Genomic DNA, 25,476 nt, shown 5'->3' with positions numbered 1-25,476 from the left:
AAGAAAAATCATGCTTAAACACTTAATTAAATAATGTGTTTAATGTACACAAAAGAGAATAATATAAAAGAAACTTAAACGGATGAGAGAATAAGAAAGAGAATAAAGAGACACAAACAATTTGATACGGAGTTTGTTTGGGTACGATTACGTCTCTGGGTCCGCTTCTTAATTGGTGGACCGCTTTATTAATTCTGCAAAGCAAAACACTTTGTTATAGAATTCAAGCTTCGAGCATTCACAGTCTCTTCTATGCACTTGAAGACAATACACAATGCTCTCGTTCTTACAATCTCTCACAAGGAAAATTTATTCCTTTACAAAATTTCTGTCCACTGAAATTCTCCAAACTCCCATGGCTTTACAAGAGGGTTATCACCCATTTAAATACATAAAAATTAACTAAATCAGGTGACAACAACTTAACAACCTTGTAACTCCCTTTACATGGTGATTTTTATCCTTTTCTAATGAAAAATCTTATCCCCATCTCATAAATAAAGGTTAGTTTTAACAATAACCCTTATTTAAATAAGCCTGGGGGCTAAACAATTTTGAATAAGAGATGCCGGTAGACAATATTTGAATTAACAAATAGTGTAATGGTAGAGAGTAATTATAGGAGCTGGATGGTTAGAGGTTTGATCTCCAATATAGCATGTACTATTTTCCAAATAACAACAAAACCATCTCATGCAACAAACTTTGAAATCCTGAAAATCAACGTGGCATAATAGACTAATGCATGAAATGGATGGTTCGATTGTCCTTGGTTGTAGCCAAAAACGTCAATGAGCAGTTATTACACGTTAAATAAAATAACATGCATGTCTTTACCAAAGTTGAATGCATGGTGTAGTGGTTTAGGAGACATTAGCAAGTTTGGTAGGTTTGGGGTTCAACTTCGATAAAGACCATTTTTAAACAAGACCAACTTGCAATGTCACATTTCCCACAACCGTCATGTTGACATCATCACTAACAACTTGATTTTATTTTATTCTTTTGGAAACTTTGTTTCGCCATAACTTTTGCATATGAACTTGGATTTCGTCCGTTCAAAATGCATTGGAAAGCTCTCGATTGCCATAACTTTTGGAACTCGGATTTTGTCCATTCAAAATGCGTTGAAAAGATCCCAATGAGCTCTTCAATATGAAACCTATTGTTGACCACTTTTAAGATGGTCAAATTTCACCTCTTTTTTTATAAAGTGAACCTTTGGTTCACTAGTTTGACCTAGACTTTGACCAAGCATAACTTTTCACCATGATCTCTTTTCAACGCGATTCAAATTGCATCAAGATCATATCATCAAGCTCTAGTCATTGATGTTGATACTGTGAGATTATGAGACTATAAATTTTTCAAGTTCTTTGGATCCACCTAGATCAACTCTTCAAGGTGATAACTACCATATCTTCTTCCTCCATTGTCTGACCAATGTCCTTAATTGTCTTGAGATGCTCCTGTAAGGACATCCATTCATCCATCATGATGGAGAACAATTGGTTCTTCAAAATGAATGCTCGACTTTTGTCGGATGTCTCATGTAACTCCTTCAAATGTTGCTAGATGTTTGTTGCAGACTTGGTAGAAGCAATTTGAGGAAATTGATCGTCTGTGATAGAGAGCTTGAGAAGCATGAAAACTTCTTGATTTCGACCATCAAACTTGTCCATATTTGCATGTATAGTGGTAGGACAAGTTTCTGCACCCAAAAAATTGACCCAAGTCGATGAAATCCAATGATTGTTAGCATGCATTTCTTCTAGGTGTGATAATTCTTGTCGTTGAATCGTCGATTACCCTTAAACATTAAGTTGGTCAGTGACATCATCTTGCACATTTACCAATGCACAAAAAATGAGAAATAGAGAAGTGGTTGGACGAATTCAAAAACATGAATCCCAATGCAAGAACAGAGGCAAATACAAGTAAAGCTTAGTTATTGGTTCGAGTTCAATTTGAAGTTCGAATTCGAAGAACCGGTTCACTGGTAGAGAAATTTTTTGGAAAGGGTTTGGATTTGTTCGTACAAAAACATGTAATTTTTTTTTTAATATATACACATACTTATGAAGTGTAAAAGCATGAGTCAAAATTAGAATGTCACAGTATCATAGAATCATATGATTTAAACCAAAAAAACACCATAAAATTTAAAACTTGTAATCATAGCATCATGAATAGTGATCATACCATCATATACTTCAAGTTCAAATTCAAAGGTTCAAAACATTAAAATTAAATTATAACAAGTTCAAGTATCATTGTTTCAAGTTCAACTAATGGATTAAAAAAATATTTATCAACACAAATAACCTAGTTGCACACCACCACTGAGAATTAGAAGGCATTATAATCCTTTCATTGGCACCTTTTAGGGTTAAGGATGTCAAAATTTATAAAATTTGTAGAAAGGTGTCACTTAATTGATGTCCACATGTCCTAGTTAATTGAAGTTCATGCTTGGTTTGACATGCTTGAGCATGGTTTGCCCGGGTTTGATTTGACAACTAGCAAGTTTGCACAAGGTCCTTGATTTTTGGTCCTTGTTCGGACCAATAGGTGAACTAGTCTAGGACGAGGTATCAATTCGTACCCAGGCATGGTTCACAGGGGCTAGGGCGTACCAGGGTAACTAGGAATTAGAGACTTCAAAAAATGAAGTACAACTGGCATAGATGAGAAAAAATTTCAGCTAACCCTAAAAAATTAGAAAACCTAGAAATCCTTGCAAAAAATTGAGAAAGATATGAAGGAATTTTTAAATCCATTGGCACAAAAATCGAGGTGACCAAATTTTTTTGAGACCGATCCAATTGATTTCAAAGAACCCACGAAGAATGTGCAATTTGGTTTTCAAATTGGTACCAAAAAAAAGGGCTTTGAATGAAACCCTAGTCAGGTGGAAAAAATTGCAGGGTTTGTGCAAAAATGGTGGATTCCTATAAAAAGAGGAATAAATCCTAGTTGCAAAAGGTATAGGGTTGTATATAAACGCCAGCTGGTGTCGAAAATCGACCAAAAATGGGTCAAAGAACTGAGAAGAATCCTTTCCAAAAGAAATGTCATTGTAGAAAAAAAAGATTTTAGGTAATTTTAATAGCGTTGCGTGAGTCGAGGAAATCCAAATGCTGCACGAGTTGCAAGGAAGAGAAACATGGATTGCAAAAAGGATTTTGCCTAGCAAAGACTGACGTCATTGTAGCAGAAAAAAACTTCACAGGATCTGAACTATAGGAATAAAAAATACATGGATTGTAGAGGGAAGGCCACACACACAATAGGAAAAAGAGGTTCTGTAAAAAAAATTATCCACAATCCTACAAAAGAAAAATGGCACCTAGATGCGATTTGCAGATAAAAATGGCCATGAAATTTTCAAAAGAAAACCCTTGCAAGTTTAAGCTAGTAAAACTAAGTAAACTTTTCCAAATTTTTCTTTTTTGAAAATCAATTTTTTTAGGAAAACAATAAATGAACAAATCCCAAAAATGATTTTCGAATTTTTTTAGACGAGAACTTCATTTGAGAAATTATAATTTTTTCGAAAGTAGACTTTGCTTTGATACCATACTACACAGGTAATTGTTAAAATTATTGTTGTTTTAATAAATGATTGAAGAGATCATTATAACGAATTTTACAAATGTACAAAATAGAAAGTTAAATGTTTCTAATAAGAAACTTAAGAACATCATACAAATGATCTTCTCTACAAGTAATTAAATGTATTACATAATTGACCTTTAAAGTAATAAAATAATAATATTCTAATATGTTCCACGAAAGTTTGGGGACGGAGACAAAGGGGTGACAGAGAATGTGTATCCGAGGGCCAAAAATAGGGGATGATAGGGGATAGTAAGGGGTGTGTGTGTGTGTATCAGGGAAAGAGTGAGAAATATGTTAGTAATTGATAACAACACTATTGATATGTAATCAAATCATTAGAGAAGTGGTATAAAAGCATAATCAATTTTAAAAACACATTATAATAGCAGTCACAAACATCAAAATACAATAGTCTATGAAAGTAAGCCTAATTTTGGCTATCAATATCTAAAGACTTAGAACGATTTGGGCCACTATCACCCTTCGGCAGAAATGGATCATCCAATGGTAGTCATAATGGCTAGCGCCAAATGGTAAACATTTTTAGAGAAAATAAAATACAATCATACAATGAAATAAAATAGTGCATTTTTTTTTAAATTTCAAAACACAAGAATGAAAGTTTTCAAGCATAGTATTGAGATTTCGGCTTGGCATGCCTTAGAAAATTAAGCAACAATAATTTTTAATGTGCATTTCGTTGAATATATTAGACTCTCATACATTTTAAATTAGATAGTTGTTTTGAATTCTCATATATTTGATTCTCAAACATTTGAAATTTGAATACATTGATTTGATTCTAATACGGAGTTATAGAAGCAAACAAGATTTAATTTAATTTTTTTTGTATTTTAAGGCAAGAAACATCCTTTAATGTTTGGGTATGGCTAACCATCCCCAAAACATCCCCTAGCCATTTTGGAGATGACTAGCTCCCCAATGGCAGGGGACTTCTCCTTCTATTTTGAACAATTTCTGCTAATTGAGGATTGTAGGGGGGATGTCCCCTTTGCATCCTGCTGTCTTGGAAATGCCAAGGGGATGGAGATGTGAGGCTTGGGGATGGGATGTGTCCCCATGTAATTGTGTCCATATCTAATTGAGATCTCAAACTTTTAGTTTAGTGCAAGACAAATTAGGCAACTTGCATACAATTGTATTTTTTACCTTTAGTTTCAGTTTGAAAGCAACATGAAATAACCCCTAATTGGTTTGACGCTTTTCTTGAGCTCATAGAAAAATCTTTAAAACACATCATTTCATCCTTCAATCTTGGCATCGCTTTAGGAGGCAAGATATATTAGAGTACCTTCTTCCATTGGCATCACATTTGGAAGTCCATACTTGCCTTTTAAAAGAAACTTTAAGTTACCACTTACCGTAGTGTTGAAATGGGAGAACACTTTTAGTGAACACATCACCTTCACTTAAATTATTAACTTTATAAAAGAACTTGAACACTTCTAATCAACACATCACCTACAGTTGAACTATAAAGTAACTTTATAAAAGAACTGAAGTGTCATAAACCAAACATCAACCTGGAAATGTTAGAACTCGCCAAGGCACTGAATTGAAAAGCACTGCACGTGAACTGAGAAAAGATAGAAGCCAAGACCAAGCACAAAAAATAATACTTACTAAAATAGCCATAGGCTAAAAATACAGACTTTGCTAGAATACTCTGGAAACATCTACCAGAGCTCTCCCCAGCACATTGAGTCCTGTAACCATATCCACTTAGTCTATGAAACCCGGGAATAGGCTAATGGAACCTAAAACTAAACTAGATGCAATAAGAGGGTAGTACAAATGTCCTTTTGGCATTGCACATTGCATAAAGGCGGAAGGGCTTCATTAATCTAAATAGGGGATCAAGGGGAGTCTTGCGCAATTTTTCAGTTTGATTTAAATTAGTAGATCAGTTATTTATATGCATGCAAGCCATTCATAGACCACTTTGAAAATTTAGGGTCTTTCTCCTCTTTGACTGATAAAGGAGCAATGAAAAATTTTCTGATATCATTTACAAAGGGGAGAACTGTAGCAGCAAAAAGAATCAAATTCAGAGAATATCTTGACCTTCTCTCCAATCCAGCAAACACATAATGTAAGAATGAGGCACCATAAGGGTGAAAAAATTAGTAGAATCCAGGCAGTGCATGCATCACAAAAGATCTAATGATGAGAAAAAGTGAACTAATGTGACCAAGTAACAGAAAAAAGGCAAGGGGCTGAAGCAGAGTGCACATGTTTCTGCAGCGGCTGTTTTTGGAGGATATTTCCCTTTGTAATTTTTTTCCTCCAATAGAAATCTCGTGTTCTTTTAACTAGTATCAGATGCATTAGTTAAGGGGAAAAAAACTAGTTATGGTCACATGAGATCCATTATTGAAGGTTGTTTGATATGTACCTTCCTTCTTTATTTCTTCATCAAAAAGGATAAGTGGGGTCTTTGTCATGGAAATTTTTATTATCTTGTTTTTCTATTTCCCAAGAGGACAGTTGGTCACATCATTTATCTGCATTAGGCATAGAAGGTACCCTAGGCCAAAGAAACATCGAAGGAATAGAAGGAATAGAAGGTACCCTAGGCCAAAGAAACATCTTCCTCAGACTGTGATGCTGGAGTCAATGATTGTAACAAACAACACCAATAATCATTGCCACCTTTCCAACTGCACTCACAAAACCCATAAATTCTTCACCAAAGCCAGGACCTGCAACAGGATCTGTAAGCCAGAAAAACATAGCCTCAGAAATATCTGGGCACAAGGAACCCTGCGTAAGTAATCATAAATTTTAGAATAAGCAGATATTGAAATTTAAAAGGTTAGGCAGTAAAACCAAACTATGAAAAGGTAATAAGACAAGCAATGATATCAATCCCAAAGATTAAGAAACAGGCTATTTCATTAATTTTGATCCTGGATAATAAATCAGGAGAGCCATTTCTTACATAATTGAAAAATGGATGTTTCAGTTATTAGAAATCCTATATCTGGGATTTATTGATTTGGAAAAAAACCTGTGAAAGATAAATATAGAGTGCAGGCCTCCAAAGAATAGGATCTCGCAGAGTTTTCCCAAAAAGCTGAACAGTATGCATCAGTGCTTTGAATTGAGAACTAAGCACTGTGTTAGGCAAACGGTGCTCTGAAAGGGCCAATGCCGCAACAATAAGCAGAAGTGGTGCAACTGAAACTAAAAGATAAGAATGTTGTGGTCCCAAGCTATAAACTGCTGCTCCCAAAACACCATCTCCAACCAAAGCCCCAACTGCCAAACTCCCCATAGCTAGTCTCTGCATGATGTAACACACACAAATCAAGTCTTAAAATATACTTGGTACCTACAATATATTCTTGGAAATATTATCTCTTATTTCGTTCAGCTTTAGAGTCTAGACCATAGTCTTCTCTTGCTCATAGAGTGCAATAACTTGACTATATGGATTTTTCACTTTGGAAAGAAACAACTATTTTTAGTCACAGATCCTTATTTCAAAGATTTTTCTCATTTCTTATCCAAGTCTTTCTTCTGTTAGGTCAGCTTATACAAAGATTTAAGAACACTATTTGTTTTATTTTACATATCAGGTTTGACATTGCGAGTTTCTTCTCAGTCCATGCATCCCCAAACACATTTGAGTATCAAGGTCTATATCATTAACTGTCTTTGCATGGCAGGCACTCCAACAAGCACTCCATGATGAGTATGCTACATAAATATTAAATGCGGAAATATGAAAATGTTCAACCAAACTTATCGCATCTATTATTGTATAGATGCACTTGTCAATGCCATGAACATGTAAAACTAGTGGCTGCTACCACACGGTAGTAATTTTAGCTGGAAAAATACGGGAAACTGTAGAGAGTTAGTAAGTCTTGAACTTTACTATGCCTCTGCCAGGACACAAGGAAAATTAAATATCTGTTAGATTGTTTGTGCAGTAGATTCTCTTGTGCCAGGATTCATTTTATCATATCTACACATTTACAACATGGTAATCAATTGTAAACACTTAATTTATGATTCAAGATGACTTAATTCTCTATATGCTTCAGAATTTAAAAATTTGTGTGGCTTCCTAGACCCAATTGTACGACCTAGCAATGTGCTTATGGAGGCGATCCTTAGAACATAGAACTATATTGATGTGTGAGAAAACATGATCCATTTACAAAATGAAGAGAGTTCCAACTGAATTTGTGAAGTCTATATGCGGTTTAGTTAGAGAAACTCCTATTTTATCAGTCTGAACTCCTGCATGTAAGCAAGGAGCCCAACGGGAAGATTTCAGTGCCCTGAGCCTATAACAAATTGTCAAATAGCTAAAAAGATCTCAAAAATAGAATTCTTGTTCTCCAATATTTAGGATCCTTGAATAACTAGAAGTTTACTGTGAATGAAAAGATGATTTGCTGCTTGTGGTTTAGATTCCACTATCCATTTGATATAGGAGCAAGAGCTGAAATGATGGGTCTCTTGTCTTTGTCAGTTGGGGGCATAAATATGAATGCCAAATTTACTAGTTCTATTCCATTACAGATTTTGTCATTTAGTGCTGCAGCATATGATACATGATATTCACAAGATTGAAAAATTAAATGTTATTCAATTTAAAATTCAATATTTCATTCCAAAGTTCAGAAGTGGAGGCAGAAGATGCATTTATTAAAATGTTTACAATGTTAAATTGTAAATGAAACCACAAATTAGAACAAAATTACATGTTCAAACAATTACTATGATCTCTTCAATTTCAGTACAAGCTAATCTAGCTTAACTATATTAAGCCACACGTGAAATTGAATTAAGACAGTTCAGCTTATTAGAGATGTATATCCTATTTGAGCTTTAAAGTTGGGAGCCCAAATTTTTTTAATGGAACTTGTAGAGAAATCTTATACTACAAATAAACAGATGATTTTATGACACTGGTTGCATATTTTTTGGGTGGAATTTGTATAGTTATAATGAAATGATGAATTCATATATCAATGGCATGGTTATTTGGAAAGATGGGGGCATGGGTATGGGTACAGGAAGTGGATTGTATTAAAATTAGAATGTGTGCACAAATGAATAACCCATAAGGTAAGGCTTTGTTATGTGTCAAGACATCATATAAAGTTATAAACTGTATTGCTCAACTGTCAATTGAGTGATGCTCCGATAATGAGTAAAGCCCTCAGGCAGGCCCTAGCTTGGTTGCAAGTTTGCATGTAGGGGTTTTGTGGAAGCATTTCAGCAGTAGAGTAGTTTTTTGTTTATTGCAGTGGGTTTTGTTTCTGTTTGGCATCTGCGGGGACTTTTTCAGTTTGCTGGCAGCTGTTTTGGTTTTTGTTTGTTTTCTTGGCTTCAATCTTTGAATGGCAAAGATTTCTATGGCATTAGTTGTGGATCTTTCTCGCATGGACAAGGCTCATAATGGGTCCTCTTCAAGCATGCATGCACAGCAAGCAGATACATTTTATACGAGTGCTGGTCCTAATATGAAGAAGGTCAATGGGTGTCTTCCTAGAACCCAAGATTGCCTAGTTTTGGTCATTCCTCTTGATTTGGTGGAAGATGTCTCATATTGAAGTAGACATGCTCTAATCTATAAGTTTCTTGGTATTCGTATTCCTTTGTCCACTCTTGAGGCTTGGATCTAGCGTTCTTGGCAGATTGAAGGAGATATGGACATTATGCTTGTGGCAAATAGCTATTTTATGGTTATTTTCTTGAATATTGCAGATTGCAATAGAGTTTTTGAAGGTCGCCCATATTTTTATAATCAGGTTGGATTATTTATTGAACCATGGCATGCAGGTTTTAATTCAGCTGAAGAGATGCCTTCTCGAGTTCCTTTTTGGGTTCGTCTACCTCGCCTCCCCTTGGAGTTTTGGCAAGAAGACATTTTACATAAAATTGCTCGTCTCTTGGGAAAGCCTAGGGTAGTTGCTATAGAAACCCTTGATAAAAAGGTGATTTCTTTTGCCCGAATTTGTGTTGAGATAGATCTAAATAATCCCCTGCCGGATTCGATGGAAATTTGTTTGGGATCTTCATCATGGATTCAGCAACTAGATTATGAATCTCTACCTTTTGGATGTCAGTTTTGTCATGAGTATGGCCATCTCATACGACATTGTCCTAAAGTTTGTAAGGAAGCTCGTTCCCCCTCTTCGACACCTCCTCCTCTAGGTAAAGAGGACAAAGGGAAAGCTCCCATGATGACTGAACCTCAAAGAAAGGACAAGGATTTGTACCTGTTAAAACTAAGGCTAAAAGACGAGGTCAGAAGAAACCATTCAAGGATAGATAGACAGATGGAAGCTTTAATAGGTTTGAGGTGCTGGAGAATTTAGCTTTGGAAGAAGGGGTCCTGCATGTGGCCACTTCTAATAGTGTTGGGGTTAGTATAGAGGTTGTAGCAGCTCTTGAACTAGAACCAGTTCAAGCTATTTAGGGACAACAAGTGGCTTAGGTGACTTTAAATAATTCCATAGAGGATGACATTGTTTTGGTAGATTTAGGTAGAGAAGTTTTAGTTTCCTCCCAAAATAAGGGTTCATGTCATAGATTGGGAGTTTAACAATGACCCCTTAAGAAAAGTCTTGCCGATAGCTCCTCAAAAGGGCAGAAGACAGACCTTGAAAAGATAAAAATGACTAGAGATCTGTTGGTGGAATCTGGGTTTGTTAAACCTATTGATGTTCACTTTTCTCAAACCCCTCAATGGTCATTCTCTCTTGGAATGTGAGGGGTTTGAATAGCACCTGTCGTCAAAAAGCTATTCATGATTTGATTGAAATTCATTCTCCGGATGTCTTTTGTGTTCAAGAGACTAAGGTTTCTGTTGACGTTATGCATCAACATGCTCCATGCATTTGGTATGCTGGTCACTGTCAAAGTATTGGTTCACAAGGGAATTCTAGAGGTTTGGCTTTGTTCTAGGACCCTCGAAAGATTTCTCCCTTTTGGTGGATTTCTGGTCATTATTCAATCTCTATGGTGGCTATTGCCTTGGACTCTGGTGAGACTATTCTTGTGACAAATATTTATGCCCCTATTGACATTCGTGGGAAGATTCATCGTTGGGATCACATTAGGTATGTGCGTTCCTGTGCTCCTTATTTTCCTTGGATTTTACGAGGTGATTTTAATTCTATTTTAAGTCTTGAGGAGAAAAGAGGAGGTTGGCCTAGGCTTGGCCTTGCTTTTGATCTTTTTCAAGCCTAGGTGGATGTTCTTTCTGTTATTGATGTTAAGCCTTCAAATGGGGTTTTCACTTGGAACAATAGATGGAGTGGTCAGGAAGCTATCTCAAAACGTTTGGATAGGTTTCTTGTTTCATGTTATTGGGTTGGTGGTGGCCTAATTACGAGTTCTGAAATTCTTGATTGGAAAGGTTTTGATCATTGGCCGATTAAGTTCTCTTCTTCCCCTGTTGCACTCCCTAAGAACTCTTCTTTTAGGTTCCAGCTTATGTGGCTCTGAGACTCGTCCCTTTATGATTTAGTGGCTAAGTGGTGGAGAGAGGGTGGCCCAACTTATGGCACGGCTATGTTTGTCTTTGAGTAGAAACTTAATTATGTCAAATATCATCTTAAGAGATGGAATACTTCTTGCTTTGGGAACCTTCAATCTAGAAAGAGCAATGCTCTAAATCATCTTGCAGTGATTATTCACCAAATTAGGGACTCTGGGCTTACAGAGGCTCTTGCCAGGGTTGAATCCCAGGCTATGCAAGATGTGGAAGAATGGGAACTTCGGGAAGAGATTTACTGGAAACAAAAGACTTGCATTGATTGGTTGCAGGAAGGGGATAGAAATACTGCTTTTTTTCATCATTCTGTTCAGGCTCATTGTAATAAAGGGTATATTTCTTTTCTTGTTACTACTGAAGGACTTAAGATTTCTTCTCAGTCTGCTATGACCAAGGAAGCCCTTCAATTTTATTCTAACGTTTTTACTGAGGATTCTCAGCCTGCAGTTGAGGAAGAGAACTTAATCCTTTAATGCATTCCTTCTCTTATCACTAATGCTATGAATGATTCTCTTCTTCATCCAATTTTGATATCTGAACTTGAAGAGGTTGTGTTTGGGATGAATAAAGGTAAAGCTCCAGGCCTAGATGGCTTCCCTGTGGAATTCTTTCACGAATTTTGGAAAATTATTAATATGCATCTCTTGGAGGTGGTTAAGGAATCCCTTCATAATAAGAAAATGCTTCATGCATTGAACTGTACTTTACTGACTCTTATCCCTAAGAAAGAAGGTGCTGAAAATCTTGATTTCTTTCGTCCCATTGCTCTTTGTAATGTTGTGTACAAAATTATCACTAAATTGATTGCTGACAGACTCAAGATATGCCTTCTAGTTGTGATTTGAGAGGAACAAGGCAGTTTTGTGGCTAGTAAGAAAATTCTTGATGGAATTTTTATTGCTTCTGAAGTTATTCATTCTATGCATACATCAAAAGAGTGAGCTATGTTCAATAAGTTGGATATGGCTAAGGCTTATGACAGAGTCAAATGAAGTTTTCTCCAAAAGATCCTCTTGGCGTTTGGTTTTTGTGAAAAATGGGTGAACTGGATTATGAGTTGTGTTACTTCAGCTTCTTTTGCTGTTTTAGTGAATGGTGTTCCTTTAGAGCCCTTTGGTGCCTCTAGAGGACTTCGCCAAGGGGATCCTATTACACCTTATCTCTTTATCATTCTCGTTGAGGGCTTGCGCCGCTTTCTTAAGCTTTGTGCTCACCAGGGTTTGATTCATGGGTGGAAATGGGGTGTTGGCTTGCCTCTTATTTCACATCTTTAGTTTGTGGATGATACTTCATTTATGGGACATGCCTGTCTTTAGAAAGCTACTTCTTTTAGGCATGCTTTGGATGTGTATCTTGTAGCTTCGCGAAAGAAAGTTAATGAGAACAAATCCTCCATTTTTTCTTCAATACTCCCAGGCTATTTAGAGGCGTATTGCTGCTATTTTGAGGTTTTAGATTTGGTCTCTTCCCTTTGTTTATTTGGGTATTCCTCTTACTACTGGTAGACATCCTAGATCTTCCTGGCAAGTTTTTCTTGATAAACTACGACAAAAGGTTAATCGTTGGACTCATCGATAGCTATCAACTACTGCTCGCCTGACTCTATTAAAATCGGTTATTCAAGCCCTTCCTATTTACAGGTGTTTTGTTTAGGCTGCTCCTATGTATTTTCTTCAGGAATTTGATGCTCTGTCCCATCAATTCCTTTGGAGTGGGCACTTTTCAACTTCTAAATGAAGTCTGGTTAAACGGGAAATAGTGTGTAGACCTCAGAAGGAGGGTGGCCTTGGCTTACGATCAACTATTTTAAATGGATAGGTTCTCGTTGCAAAACTTTATTGGCGTTGGTGTACTAACCAACATCAACTTTGGGCTAGTATTCTCACCCATGAGTATTTTCTAGATATTGATGTGGTTGAAGTTCACCGCTTTCCTTTGGAAGGGAGAGGATCCATGATTTGGAATACACTAAAGTTTGGAGCTCAGTTGGTTAAAGACGGTCTTTTTTGGATTTGTCATTTGGGATCACAAGCTTTATTTTGGCTTGACTCTTGGGATGGGCACCCTCCAATTCTTACCACTCATCGTTAGCTACATGCCCTCTATCAAAATTTTAGTGCTGCTAGTTGGGACACAGTTGATTTTTATAAGATAGGGTGTGTTAGAGGTTTGGCTCCTTCCTTTCGTTGGAAACACCCTTTTGAATGGCCTTCAGAAGGATTTGAGGAGGATAGGAAGGAGTTGCTTCAGATTTTGTAGTCTCGTGAGTGTACTACTTTGGTGGGTAATGATGTTCTTGCTTGAGACAACAAAGATTTGTCTAGAAAATTTTCAGTGTCTGCAGGATATGTTGAGCTTCTTCGGCAGACGTTGGGGGACATTCAGATGCCTTGGAGGAAGCAAGTCTGGTGCAAGTTTTCTTAGCCCAAATGTAATTTTTTTATGTGGTTGGTGGTCCATGGCCAATGCCTTACGTGGGATAATTTATGCAAGCGTGGCTTCCAAGCACCCTCAATGTGTGTTCTATGCCGGACTAGTGAAGAAAATATCTCTCATCTCTTTTTCCAATGCTCTTTCACTAGACATATTTTGCACTCTTGGTGGAATGTGTGGAAGCAATCCTATTGGCATGTTTCCTCACTGGCAGAATTCTTTGCTTGCTGGGGTAAGGCTCCTGCAAGACTTCGTTTCTTCAAGTTGCCTGGACTCTTGGACCTTCCTTTATTATTTGGCATATCTAGTTGGAAAGGAACCATCGTATCTTTAAGGATGAGTTTTTAGAGGTTCCTCACTTATGGTGGAAAATTCTCCATTCTTTGGGGGAAACTGTTTCTGCAAAATGTGACACTTCTAAGGCCATGGAATTAGGGGAGGATATTTTCAATAATCGTCTGAATATTCCCCCCTCACATGGAAAACTACTAAGAAAGATGTATAGACATCCCTTGCGAAAGATAAATAGGGTGAGGAAGTTGAGTGCCCCTCTGCAGGGTATTCTTAAAATCAACACGGATGGGTCTTCCAAGGGAAATCCAGGCTCTGCTGGCATTAGTGGTGTTGGTAGAGATAGTAAGGGGGATGTCCAGTTTGTGTTTTCTATTTATAAAGGTCATCACACTAACAACCTGATGGAGGCCATAGCTATTTTGTATGCTGTGAAGAATGCTTGTGACCTTGGTTGGAGAAGGCTTATCTGTGAATTTGACTCAGAAGTGGTGATACGTCTTTTGAATCAGCAACATTCTGAAGTTGTTAGTTGGAAGTTAGCTTTGATTGCGGACTAGATTCATAATTTGTGTACTTTGGAGTCTATTACTTTCACTCATATCCCTAGGGAAAGGAATAGTGTTGCTGATTGTTTGGCGAAGTGGGCTTTTGACCATGTGTAATTGGAACATTGTTGATAAGATTCAACTTCCGATCGGCTTGTCCCATCAACTTGATCACTTGGTTGATCTTGACAGGGCTATCTGATGCCCTTTCTCTATTTGTTCTTGTTTCTCTTTTAGCTTGAAAAAATTTTGAGCCCTCCTTTATTTCTATAAACTGTATTGCTGTAATGAATCCTTTGAAATGTATGTTTGTCCTACGAAAAAATTGCCAGAAAAATAGAAACCTCATATAATTTAATTCCTAGGATTTACTAGCGATGATGTAAAACATTCCTGACCAACATTATGTAGAGTTTAAAAGGAAAAACAGGACCATCGTAACGAATGAATCTCGTTTTACAGTTTGAAAAAAGAAAAGTAGTGTAATGAAATAATGTAAGACAAAGTACACTATGCAAACTTCATACTTGTAAATCACTTGAAAGTGTGGGAGCAATTTTGCTACACTGTGCAAGTGAAGCATCTGCCACAACATCTGGAAATGCGTTAAATACAGCAGCTGCAGCCATCAAGAAGGCAGCTGCCCAAGGTGTTTGCTTAAGGAAAGCGAGTGCCCAAAGACAAAGGCATCCACCAATTCCACACATGACTAAATATGCCCACCTTTGGTACCTGAGATTTCATGTTAAAGAAGTAAGATTCCATTTTATCATACCCAGATACATTGCAGCCTGTTCAATCTAAACAAATGAACTTTTTTCTCGTGTTTGATGAAAGCTTCTTTTATGTACCAGAAAAATGGTCATGGAGATCAATTGTAATAAGAAATAAATTTTATCATTGCATAAACCACATAACATACCCAGCAATTGGAAACGTGTCGGTGATGAGCCCATAGACTGGTTTTATGTCCCATGGTATACTGGATAAAGCCTGCCACACAAATGCATAGAAATAATTGTCTACCTTATTTTAGCTTCTTATAATTTATCATTCTAAGATGACACAAGAATTATAAGACATAAAGATTGCATCAGATTGATTGTGACTAATTTATGCAAAAATGGGATCATTCATAGTTCAAAATTGGAATAGCATATGAGGTAACGTTATCATTGTACCAAAAGATGTATTCAATCGAATATTTTATATAATTTTGTTATCAAATTTTTTTTGAGAGGTTATAAGCTCCTATCAGTGTTACTACATACCAGATACTATATACTATTATACTAGCTCAGAGGGTCAAAAGTCAGATTAACTTGGAGCACCAAGCGGGAGACAATCATCAAGCAATCTCTTATAAATGTTTCAACATAAATATGAGAAACACACTAACAGCATGGGCTTTCAGCTAGTCTATGTTACTATAAGAAGCACTCTTGGTTCAGTTTTCAAGTTTTCATTTTGAATAACTAAGTTCTTGGTGGAATATGGAGTGCCCCTTTTAGCATCATTCATTTTCTTACATTTATGGGCTTTTAGCTTAATCTTTTTATTATAAGAAATCTTAAGAGTAACTGCTAGTGTTTTTATTGATTGTAATCAATTTTGTTGGGTTAAGTGATGTTTGAGGTTGACGCTACTGGTAGCCACTTATATTTCTTGGAATGCTCAAGCCTATGGTTAGTATGTTTCTTCATATAGTTTTTTCTTAGATTTGTATCATGATGACGTTATTCTTATATAATCTAAAATCTTGTTTTAGGAATTCCAGTTATCTCCTCAAATTATATCATAATTTTTAATTGGAATTGATGTCAAAATCCGATATCACGATGTTGTTGGAATGATATTTTGTGTAGGTTTCTCTTTTGAATTAATAATTTGTAAGTTGACTCAGCTGTATATATGTAAGCGTTTTGGAGGAAATTGTTAATGGTCTATTAATATGTGCCTCATAGATCTACATGAGTGTTAGATTCCCTTTTGTTTGGCTTTTGCAAGATCTGAAGTTCAGTGAAATGGATTATTTGCTCAGCTTATACTAATTTCTAACTGTTCATAAATTGACTTATCCATGGAAGCTATGTTTATTTACTTGATTTTTTTTGTGTGTGTGTGAGCCATGTTAACTATGTTGTTTTCCTCCAAAGTTTTTAGAAATGTAGTCAACAGAAATTTTGTGTTAGACAAACCAATCTTTTATATAAGTAATCCTCATTTTTGGAGGATGGATTGTAGCTTTCCTTTCAGATCTTTACTCTAAGGATGCTGTTTACTGTATGGGGCAAACGGTTTATTGCATACAGACAACAGAGAAGAATATGTAACACAGCAGTACTGCTTTTATTATTCGCATAAATGCTGAAGAGATTACATAGTGCTTCTAATGATGATTACAATGATCTTAGATGGTGTACATATACTTTCCGAAGAACCTTCCCAAAGGGGTCCGTCGGCTACATAACAAGAACCTTCTCCAAGGGGCCGTCGGCTACATAACAATTACCAACGACATCAACCCTTTAGCTACACAATATTTACCAATGACAATAACTTGTCAGCTACACTATTTACCAACGACATCATCCCCTCCAAAAGAAAAAGTCGTCTTTGGACGACAATTAAAAAATATCCAAGACAGATTAACAAAATGGAATACATTAACTGACTAACTACAACAAGATAGATTTTTTTCTATCACACCCCTTTCACATTCGTCTCGTGCCTGCACAAAATTGGTCTCCAAACCATGTTGCATTTGTAGCCTTTGCTAACACAATACTGTCTCCTTAATTAAGTTGACCTTGATAGCCACCTATGCTGCTTTCTCTGCTTCCAACTCCTGGGTACCCTGAGCCAAGTGTCGCTGTACTGCTTTCAATAGGATGATCAGCTACTCCCAAGCTCTCTAAGCATCCACCAAGATAGCTTCACGTCCAACACCTACTCCAAGTGCCTCAAAGCATATCACCCCTCTCGAAAGGCTTGCTCCGTCGATCTTTCCACCTCTGGCACACTATGCCTGTAGTAGCTCTAAGTCCCATCAATTGGTCACACTTCCCACGGCTGATAATTGAACTGATTAGGGGTCTAGGGGGCATCGCCCCCAAAGGAGTCTAGGGAAGACACCTTTTTTGTGATTTTCTTCTAATCCCACACAAAACTCCATGGAACACACCTTTTTTGTGATTTTCTTCTGATCCCACACTCTTTTTGGCAACTGTTTGCGTTTTCTACCTGCTTATGTCTTTCCCTTCCCTTCGGCATCATATATTATTCATTTTGAACATTTTTGATTTGTTGTCGTTTTGTTTTTTTTTTTTCTTTGCTCCTCTTCTAACTGCTTCCTTCTGCTGATCTGTAAACTTTTGTTGTATGGTTAAACAATTCCTCAGTTGTACAGTTGAATGATAGACTTCAGACTTCTGCTGCAGTTACTTCATTTGACTGGCTGTATGGCACTGTACGAAATTTATTTGAAGCTAATCTCTCTGATGCAATACAAGCCGTATGGTGAAGGTGTCTCACTTTGTCGTACTATATGTATAAACAATTTGGGCGTCCGTACGGTTGGAGATGAATGTATGGTTTAATTGTTTTCTTTGGATGCCGTACAGATCTCTTTCTTGCTTCCTATCGTCACTCCTTCCCTTATCCCTATATGTCATATGGTTTTCTTATGGTGCCTAGTATGCACGTGTGGCCTCTACACGGATTCAGGCTTTGCCGTGCGGGCAGTATAAAATCCACTAGACAAAACTTTGTGTTGACCCTCTCTGTATGGTTACAGGGGGCACATAAGGGGGCCGTACTGTGTTTGTGCCATATGGTGTCTATGTGTAGAACAAGAATTAGTATGCAAAGAACATTTACAAATAAAGTAAACATTCACAAACCAAAAACTAAATTCACATATATGCTTAGACAAAGAAAGCAAACAAGAAGTGCAAACCTCACAAGAGAAAACACTCCATGCTTTCTTGATTCTGTAGATGTGTCCTTTTGCTGTGGATGTATGCTCAAGATGCTCAAAAGCTGCTTCAATGGAGATGGGTAATGGCAAATTGGTAGCTTTGTGAGCTCTCAATTTGGCATTATAAGGGTAATATTGATGGCTTTGGTTCTCAAAATAGCATGGTAACTTTAGCTCAAAGATTGTTGATGAAATGGCTTGGGATGGGATTCAATTTATAGGCTAAGGGGTAGAGGGATGGAGGGCTTAGATGCAAGGATGGATGAAGGCTTAAGGAGGGCTAAGATGCACTCAAAGGGGAGCACATGGATTGTGCTTGTTTAGCACCAATGGAAAGGTGACACTTGTCACAAGGAGGATGAGTGTGAGAGGGTAGGGTGAAGGGTTGGTTAAAGGCATGATGAGTGGGGTTGAGTATGTAAGAGGGATGTAAGAGGAATGAGTGTGGAAGAGGGAAGAGTGTGGAAGATGGGTGTAAGAGTCATGAGTGGGCTTGTAAGAGTCTTTTATGTTTTGTAAGAGCACTCATGACTTAGTGGTTGGGTTTTTTGAGGGGAGACTTTGGTTTGGATTAGGAAAGTCTTAAACTTGTTTAAGGAATGTGACAACATTAGGGGGTGGATTAGGCTTGGGTTTAGGATTAGCTTAGGGATGTTAGAGATGTGCAAGTGGATGGCATTAGTGAGGGTGGGTGAGTTAGTGGCTAAGCTTGGTTAGTATGGGTGGATGGGGTGGATTAGGCTAAATGGAGGATTAGAGATAGGTTAGGGGTTTTTGAATTTGAGGATTTCATTTATCAAATAGATTTATTTAATAAATGGGGATTTTTGGAATTAGATAGGAGAAAAGGATTTAATTGATAAATAATAGATTATTTGATTTATCAATTAGGACTATAGATGATTAATTAAATTAATCAACTAGGGATGGCAAAGGATTAATTAAATAAGAATTTAATTAATGATGCCTTTAGAGATGGCTAAATTAGATTACCAAAGCAGTGTAATCAAATTTAGGTGTTTACATTTTGCCCCTCTTTGACATAGTGTTGAGACAACACTATTTCAAAGAAGTTCGAATGAAGATGACACGAGGAAGATGTTTTAGCAACAAGGTTGCCCCAGTCTCGGATAAGAAGAGGAGAGACTAGACTTAGATGATGCCCCCTCAAGAAGGCGGCGGGGAGAGAAATGAGGCTTGATGACTTCTTGAAAAGTACAAGAAATTGAGACGAGCTGAGACATAGGTTGGCGAAGAGAAGGGGCTGAATTAGCTCAAACTCTCACTACGGGAGAATGATAAAGGGAAATTAGAGGCACAATAGTAAAGCAAGCTTAAGACTTTCCAGGATTGGGGGGGGGAGATGGAGGAGCGGAGCGCTATAAAAGGAATCCATGGTAGGGAGATGGATGATAGAATGATAAAGCTGATGCAACAGGATTTCAAAGAGTCAGACTGACGGAAGATGGGTTTCGGAGATCCCTAGGACTAGGATTGTGGATACCTAAAGCTAAGCGTGAGGAGTGATTCAAAGAGATATTGATGCATAAGCTGGGGTAGGAGCGACAGATGTAGGATATGGATGGGGGATAATGGAGATGAAGGGAATCCATTGAAGCTTTTTGAGCGGGGGGATACTTCAAAGAGAAGTACCAACATGTAGTTGAGCACTAGATTTGCTATAGGACTGTTGGTTAATTGCCAAGGTTACCAAGAACATCAAGGCCTTTTCACCAACTGTCCAGAGGACTGATGAACTGACTCAAAACAAACACACAAGGATTGCCCCAGTATCACACATGAATCCCAGAGGAAGCAGCGTGGAAATGACACTAGGTAACCCACAAGCAGAAAAAGAAAACAAGCAAAAGACCTGATCAAGACCTTACGCTCTAATTGCCCCATTCACAGCATACCATGATATGGAAGATCGTGGCAACCTTGAGGAGGGAACAAGGAGATTGCTTGGAAAAGATATTTCAAGACCCAAAAGGGAAGATCCCAAATCAAAAGAAAGTGAAAATTCAAAAGAGAACTGTTTGCCAACGAGATGGGTAGGACGAGGTACTAACGGACCAAGATCAGACATGAGGAAAGCTATATCCTGCAAGGATCTATCAGAGAGCACCTAAGCTGATGGATCTGGATGAGTGATGCGTCTGGCAAGCTGAACTAAGAAGGATAACACTTTGGTGACAGGAGATCTAGCTAAAGGATGCATTGGAATATCTAACCAAGGTGTGCGATGTGTGCAAGATGTTGACCGAGGATGAACTAACACGAAAGCCGGATAGATACAATGATACTAAGCTAAAGAGGATGTACAAGTTGACAGACCAAGATATGTTACAAATGTACAAGTTTGTTCATGTTTTGGTTTTTTGTGAGATGGAAATGTTTGTGAAGGATGGGATGTCTATAATAGTTGACAGGTGGATAGGTAGATGGTTTGTGAAAAGCTTAAGGAAAATGGGATTCTGTGTGTGCATGTGATAGGATACAGGCTAGGATACAAGATTATTTACAAGCTGGAATATGGTACAAGCTTTGGGCAAGATTCGGATATATACAAGGTATGGTACAAGATTTACAAGGTATAATACAAGCTTTGGTACAAGATTTACAAGCTGTACAGGAGGTATTGACAAGCTCCATCAAATTTTGGATATTTGATTGGAACACCAAGGGAACGAGCAGGTGTTTTATGGGATGGTGGGTGGATGGATGAAGGATAGGATAGTGATAGATAATGGATTAGTCTTTAGCACACAAGGCGCCTGAATTACCAGGTTTACACCAAGGTACCTATCCAAGGCACTTGAATTGCCAAGTTTTCACCATTGGACGCTTGTTTCTCTTTACTATTTTTTTTTGTATTTTTCAAAAGCTGGGTATACCAAGGATCTTCAAGCATAGAACTTCTTGAGATGAATGATGTTAGTGGGATCATTCAAGAGTTCTCCTTCTGGTGTAGATAATTGATAGGCTCCGGAGCCAAAGGAGGCAGTAACCACATAGGGACCAAGCCATGTAGGTTCAAACTTGCCTTTCTTTTCTCGATCTGCTTGGACTTTCATATTTTCTTTGACGACCATGTCACCTGGCTAAAAGTGTCGTGGGAGCACCTTCTTGTTGAAATTCCTTTTGAGACGAGTTTGATAGACTGTGAGATGGTCATAGGCTTGTTGTCTCTTCTCGTCTAAGAGATCTAGCTGGGTGAGTCGAGCTACTCTGTATTCTTCATCTGAGATTTTCCCTCGCAAAGATATGCGTAGTGAGGGAAGTTCAACTTCTATAGGTAATACCGCTTCGGCACCATAGACTAGGGAGTATGGAGTTGTGCCTGTGGATGTACGGAAGGAAGTTCGATAGGCCCATAGAGCCGGATTTATTTGAAGGTGCCAATCACGGCCGGAATCATTGACAACTTTCTTTAGGATTTTGAGGAGGGTTTTATTAGTTGCCTCTGCCTGGCCGTTACCTTATGGGAAATATGGGCTAGAAAAGCGGTGATGGATGTGGAGGGAAGTGCATAATTCTTCCATGTTGAGATTTTCAAAGTTACCTCCGTGGTCAGTGAAGATGGTGGATGGGATGCCGAAGCGGCAAACAATGTGGTACAAGATGAACTTGGAGACTTGAACTCCTGTAGCTGAGACTAGGGGGACTGCTTCCACCCACTTAGTGAAATAGTCTGTAGCTGTTATTATCCATTTATGTCCATCAGATGAGAGAGGGGTGATAGTTCCAACTAGATCAAGGCCCCAACAAGCGAAAGGCCAAGGTGGTGCAATAGGCTGTAGATCTTGTGCTGGAGCGTGCACAAGATTTGCATGCTGCTGACATGGGAGACACTTTCTGACAAAGTCACAAGAGTCTTCTTCAATGGTAGGCCAATAGTAGCCTGCTCTAAGGATTTGTCGTGCTAGGACAATACCACTCGTGTGGGCACCGCAAAGTTCGGAATGCACTTCTTTTAATGCCATCGCGGCCTCATTTTCATCTAAACATCGAGAGAGGGTATCATGATAACCCCGACGATATAGGGTATTGGCTATGATAACATAGCGGGATGATTTTCGAATAAGGTTCTGGCGTTGGGTGCGTGTGAGGTGAGGGGATATGATACCATCGTTAAGGTAAGCGTGAATTTCATGGTACCAAGGGGATTGGGGACCAACCAAGATACAAACACGGTTTGAATCCTCATTCGCATAAGCGGGTGTGAGGAGTTGTTCAACTAAAAATTCATACTGCGTAGCTTCTTGGGGAATTTCCAAGAGCGAGCCGATAGTGGCCATGGCATCTGCTGCCTTGTTCTGCATTCGAGGCACTTGTGTAAACTGAAGCTTTGTAAAATGTTGGGTCAGCTGATCAACTAGCTCTTTGTAGGGTAATAGCTTTTCATCTTTGGTTTGATATTCATTTAAGACTTGTTTGATGATGAGTTGGGAATCACCAAAGACTTGTAACTCAGTGATATTCCATTCTGCAGCTATCTTTAATCCTGCTACAAGAGCTTCATATTCTGCTATATTGTTGGTGCTAGGGAATTGTAGCTTGAAGGCTTTTGGAATGTAACCTCCTTGAGGTGTAACTAATAATATTCCTGCCCCTGATCCATGAGAGGTGTATGAGCCATCAAAATAAAGCTTCCATGGGGGCTGTTTTTCAATTAGGCAGATATGCTCATCGTGAAATTCTGTGAGCAAAGGATATGCATCTACTAGAGGTGCATCAGCTAGGTGATCTGCTATAGCTTGCCCTTTGATTGCCTTTCTATCCACATACTGGATGTCAAACTCACTTAGTAGCATAACCCATTTGGCCAAACGGCCTGTAAGTGCTGTTCTGGAGAGCATATACTTGAGAGGGTCAATCTTGGAGACTAGTTGGATGGTATGACTTAGCATGTAGTGGCGAAGCTTTTGAGTTGAGAAAACAACTGCCAAACAAGCTTTTTCCAGAGGAGTGTAATTGAGTTCATAACCAACTAGGGTTCTACTGATATAGTAGATGGCTCTCTCTCTGCTATAATCATCATGTTGTGCTAGAAGTGCCCCTAGAGCAGTAGGTGTTGCTGATATATACAAGATCAAGGGACGACCAGGAACTGGTGGAACCAAGATAGGGGGATTGGTGAGGTACTGCTTGAGCTGATCGAAGCTGCGCTGACATAAAAGATCCCACTTGAAGTTCTCATTCTTCTTTAGCAAGTGTGAAAACGGTGTACACTTATCTGCAAGTTGGGAGATGAAGCGCCAGACAGATTGAAGTTTTCCCTGAAGAGAGCGAAGCTGTCGCAGTGTCTGGGGAGGAGGTATGTCTAAGATAGCCTTGACCTTTTTGGGGTCGATCTCTATACCCCGTTTAGAAACTATGAAGCCTAGAAGCTTGCCAGATGTGACCCCAAAGACACACTTCTTGGGATTTAGCATGAGATGATATTGGGCCAACCTATCAAAGACTTTTTCCAGGTCAGCAAGATGATCCATGAAGGTGTGAGATTTGACTAGGATATCGTCCACATAATTTTCCAAAATGCTATGGATAAGATCATGGAAAATGGCTGTCATAGCTCTTTGAGAGGTAGCCCCAGCATTCTTTAGGCCAAAAGGCATCATGGTGTAGCAAAAGGTTCCCCAAGGGGTAGTGAATGCTGTCTTATGCTGGTCCTCTTCTGCAATCTTGATCTGATTATACCCGAAAAATCCATCCATAAGGGACAGAATTTCATGTCCAGCTGTAAGATCTACAATCATATCTATGTTGGGCAAGGGAAAATCATCCTTTGGACAAGCTTTGTTAAGATCTCTAAAATCAGTGCAGATTCTGATGTCACCGGAAGGCTTAGTGACAGGGACCATGTTGGAGATCCATTCTGAGTAGTCGATAGGTCGGATAACCTTAGCAGCTAACATTCTTTCTAGTTCAGCTTTGACTAGTAATGCCACCTTGGGGTGCATTTTTCTAAGCTTTTGTCTGACGGGCTTGATCTTTGGATCGACTGCAAGATGATGAACTACAAGCTTTGGATCAAGTCCTGGCATGTCCTGATATGACCATGCAAATCGGCCAATGTTCTCTCGTAAAACCTCAAAGAGGAGGTCAGCTTGGTCTTGTGATAGGGATGCAGCAATGTGAACAATTCTAGGGATCTCTAAAGAACCAATGTTGACTTCTCTAGTATCCTCTATTAGAATAGAAGACACCTCTGGTCGATTATCTTGAGGAGGCAATACTAAATCCTCATGTTCTGCTTGTGGCTCTGGATTTTCTTGCTGAGGAGTTCTCTTCGCTGCCTTAGCTAGTCCCAGATTTACCTTAGTTCCAGTTTTGGGTGTATCGAAACTAGGTTGGGGATTTTCTCCAAAATACCCTTTGGGATCTAGCTTGTAGATGTAGGCAAAATTTGGCTTTGTCTTCTTATGAGGAGTTTCAGCTCCCATGAATCTTAGAAGCGCTTCCTCTGATGCGAACTCATCAATATGTATGACACTTGGTTGGTCCCAATCTATGAGTTGTGGATGAGCAAGTGGTAGGTCAATGAGATGGATGGATAGTTCTCGGAGAACAGAGTCTCCTAGGAAGATTTGGTCTGGGATATCGTCGTAGGCTCTCTTTTCAACTTCCTCGGGAATGTCTTCGATTTCGACAAGGTCGCGGTGAATGTTCGAAAAAGCGTGACCGTTCTCGTTGGTGCCCCCAGTTGTGGGTATGCCAAAGCCAAGACCTGACTTCGTTTCCCAATTATGTGCTTCGATGGGACATTGCATGCCCCTTTCTTCTGGTCCTAGTCCACCTCCTTGATAGTTCCATTTTTCAGTGATGAGCTTATGTTGTTGGGGATACTTCTGGCTGAAGTGATTAAGGCATGCTTGATTTCTTGGAGGGGCATCCTTATGTAACCAATTGTTGATATCTGGAGTGAGCTCCTCATGAAGAGACATTTTTGAGGATACAAAGGTGGTTGGGCCAAACCATTTGTATCGAGGAGGTGGAATCTCCTTAGCTTTGTGATATGCTGGCCGTCCATGGGTATGTGGATCAAGTGGGATTGC

The 25,476-nt window shown here is 38.5% G+C and overlaps 1 pseudogene; it reads right to left on the bottom strand.

Annotated features, from left to right (window-relative positions):
• LOC149546136 (putative folate-biopterin transporter 6) overlaps positions 1-25,476 on the bottom strand; it is a 151,541-nt pseudogene that overhangs the window by 55,260 nt on the left and 70,805 nt on the right.

The sequence above is a fragment of the Cupressus sempervirens genome, chromosome 7 (genome assembly GCF_028749045.1).
Source record: "Cupressus sempervirens isolate cs-2001-9-10 chromosome 7, ASM2874904v1, whole genome shotgun sequence".
In the NCBI taxonomy this organism is placed as follows: Eukaryota; Viridiplantae; Streptophyta; class Pinopsida; order Cupressales; family Cupressaceae; genus Cupressus; species Cupressus sempervirens.
The sequence above is the reverse complement of the archived record's forward strand: the minus strand, read 5'-3'. Positions and strand labels throughout refer to the sequence as shown.